At 36.5% G+C, this 3,676-nt stretch overlaps 1 non-coding gene across 1 annotated transcript; it reads left to right on the top strand.

The window, feature by feature from the left end:
• Positions 1-2,976: 2,976 nt before the first annotated feature.
• LOC112445300 (U6 spliceosomal RNA) lies at positions 2,977-3,083 on the top strand. The gene has a single exon (XR_003033657.1). It is a non-coding gene; the product is annotated as a U6 spliceosomal RNA (small nuclear RNA).
• Positions 3,084-3,676: the final 593 nt, after the last annotated feature.

The raw sequence follows: 3,676 nt of genomic DNA, 5'->3' as shown, positions 1-3,676 counted from the left end.
GGGTTGGGAAGATCCTCTGGAGAAGGGAATGGCAACCCATTTCAGTATTCTTGCTTGGAGAATGCCATGGGTAGAGGAGGCTGATGGTCTATAGTCCATGGGATCACAAAGGGTTGGACATGACTGTGCAACAAACTACACTAATTAACCCAAATTTCCCCTATCTATCTTAAGAGATTTGTAAGTATTAAAAGAAAAAAATTCTGGCCTTACGGGAACAAAGCCCTCCTAGAAGGATCTTGCATTTCTCTCCCTGAGCCTGGTCTTCTCCAGAAAGTTTTATCTAGGCCATCTTTTAAGTGCAAATTTCAGAAATGTAATCTTTATGGAAAGAAAATGAATAGGGAGATAGGTCACTTGGAACTTGACTTGTCAAGGACAAATATAAGTCTTCAGTGTCTTCTCAATAAATATTAGTTTAAAAAAAGGGGGTTTAGCCACCTAAATAAGTGACCATCTGCCAGAAACCCAATTCAAATCCGACCTTTTCTATAATGAATGGGTATTGTTTTATTGTACCCGACAAGGCCGAAAATTTCGAATGGGAACTAAGGGATCTCTATTTGTGTGTGTCTACATATATGTGTGAAAGTTACACAGTTCATCCATAATGGAACACCAATTTATACCTTGTTCACAAGGCACTAAAACCTCACTCCCACACTACAGCGGGAGGGGACAGGACGACGAGGATGGGATACAAACCCACGCATGCATAGCACAATGGATTAGTGCTGTAGATGTATGGTATAGTCAAAATTAATTTGTAAAAGAGTCCTATTTGGTTTAAAGAAAATTAAGCACTTAGAAAAATTCTCAGAAACATAAAAGAAACTAAAATGAATTTCAGTTTCACAAGATTTGGGAAATATTCAGTACTGAATTAATGTTTGGTATTAAAGATAGTTTAGTTCTTTATTAATATAGACATGTCTTTAGAGTTATCAGCATTAAATATAATACTTTTGTTGTACCTAGATTTATAAGTTAAATAAGATCTTATTACATCTGTTGATTTGTCAGCCAGAAAAATGACTTGATATAATAAAATTTTTCATTTTTCATTCCAATCCCAAAGAAAGGCCATGCCAAAGAATGCTCAAACTACCGCACAATTGCACTCATCTCACATGCTAGTAAAATAATGCTCAAAATTCTCCAAGCCAGGCTTCAGCAATACGTGAACCATGAACTTCCTGGTGTTCAAGCTGGTTTTAGAAAAGGCAGAGGAACCAGAGATCAAATTGCCAACATCTGCTGAATCATCGAAAAAGCAAGAGAGTTCCGGAAAAACATCTATTTCTGCTTTATTGACTATGCCAAAGCCTTTGACTGTGTGGATCGCAATAAACTGAGGAGAATTCTGAAAGAGATGGGAATACCAGACCACTTGACCTGCCTCTTGAGAAATCTGTACGCCGGTCAGGAAGCAACAGTTAGAACTGGATATGGAACAACAGATTGGTTCCAAAGAGGAAAAGGAGTATGTCAAGGCTGTATACTGTCACCCTGCTCATTTAACTTATATCCAGAGTACATCATGAGAAACGCTGGACTGGAAGAAACACAAGCTGGAATCAAGATTGCCGGGAGAAATATCAGTAACCTCAGATATGCAGATGATACCACCCTCATGGAAGAAAGTGAAGAGGAACTCAAAAGCCTCTTGATGAAAGTGAAAGTGGAGAGTGAAAAAGTTGGCTTAAAACTCAACTCATCTTCAGAAAATGAAGATTATGGCATCCAGTCCCATCACTTCATGGGAAATAGATGAGGAAACAGTGTCAGATTTTACTTTTTGGGGCTCCAAAATCACTGCAGATGGTGACTGCAGCCATGAAATTAAAAGACGCTTACTCCTTGGAAGGAAAGTTATGACCAACCTAGATAGCATATTCAAAAGCAGACACATTACTTTGCCAACAAAGGTCCATCTAGTCAAGGCTATGGTTTTTCCTGTGGTCATGTATGGATGTGAGAGTTGGACTGTGAAGAAGGCTGAGCACCCAAGAATTGATGCTTTTCAACTGTGGTGTTGGAGAAGACTCTTGAGAGTCCCTTGGACTGCAAGGAGATCCAACCAGTCCATTCTGAAGGAGATTGGCCCTGGGATTTCTTTGGAAGGAATGATGCTAAAACTCCAGTACTTTGGCCGCCTCATGTGAAGAGTTGACTCATTGGAAAAGACTCTGATGCTGGGAGGGATTGGGGGCAGGAGGAGAAGGGGACAATAGAGGATGAGATGGCTGGATGGCATCACTGACTCGATGGACGTGAGTCTGAGTGAACTCCGGGAGTTGGTGATGGACAGGGAGGCCTGGCGTGCTGCAATTCATGGAGTCGCAAAGAGTCAGACACGACTGAGTGACTGAACTGAACTCGACCAATAATAAAATTTTTAATAGTAAATTAAGTATGTGTTCAGAGTTTTTAAGTGAACTTTTTAAGAATAATCATGTTTTATGGTGTGTCTCCTTATGAGTTTCTCTAAATCGTTTTGGCAACTTCAAACTTTAGAGTTTTGCTAATTTAAGGTAAATGACAGAAGTTTATTGAATATCTAGATCATCCCCTAATAAAAATACTGAAACATTAATTACTAAATATAAGCTTCCTTTTACAGTGAACTAAAGATATTAAGGACTATTTAGTAAATATGTTTGGTGCCACATGGAGATATCTTCTATAAAAAAGCACATAGTTCTAAAAAATCATAAGTAGTATTTAGAAGTTTGCCAATCTACAGAATGCTAATATTCATAATGGCTTACTTCTTAGTTTTTGTTAGAAATGTAGGTTTTTAAGAGTTGAGAATTCTAATTAAAATATGTAATTAAAACCACTAAAATTAGTAAAGAATTTTTTTTACTTTACATCTTTGCTTTCAAGAAAAAAGAAGATATGAGGAATGGAAACACATTTATTTCCAGGAAGATAAAGTAATTTGTCCTAAAGGTAGTTTTAGAGAAAGACAGAGTGCAGGCTTTGGCAGCACATATACTAAAATTGGAATCACACAGAGAAGATTAGCATGACCCCTGTGCAAGGATGGCACACACATTTCAGAAGCATTCTATATTTTTATTAACAGATGCAAACTATTATAGATAGAATGGTAAAGAACAGGGTTCTACTGTCTAGTATAGAAAACTATATTCAATATCCTGTGATAAACCATAATGAAAAAGAACATGTAAAAGAATGTGTGTGTGTATATATATATATATAGAGAGAGAGAGAGAGACGACTGAGTGACTGAACTAATAACAGATATTGATATGCTCTTGATAATAAAGTTTTCTTTTTTTTTACCTTTTGAGTAAACTGTTGTAATTTCTGTATTTGCATTCGAAATCTTTCATCACTTTTGGGTGGATAACTAAGTATTGTTACATAGTGACCTATGATCCTATTTGATTAAGTGTTTTAAAACCTTTTTAATATAGTTGACAAACTTCCCCTAAATCAAATTCTAAATGAAGTTCTTTTGACCTCTAGCTAACTTCGAGGTTTTCTAGAACACCCCTGGAGCACCTCAAGATGTTTTCTCTTATCAAAGAAAGACATTAAACTAATTAATACTTATTTGGTAAGTTAAATTACATGGGCTTTGTTAAATGAGTAGTGATAAACCTTCTTAGGTTGCATTGTATAGATAAATGTCATTAATATAAAA

This window comes from Bos taurus, chromosome X, assembly GCF_002263795.3.
Source record: "Bos taurus isolate L1 Dominette 01449 registration number 42190680 breed Hereford chromosome X, ARS-UCD2.0, whole genome shotgun sequence".
In the NCBI taxonomy this organism is placed as follows: Eukaryota; Metazoa; Chordata; class Mammalia; order Artiodactyla; family Bovidae; genus Bos; species Bos taurus.
This window is presented reverse-complemented; position numbering and strand designations above follow the sequence as displayed.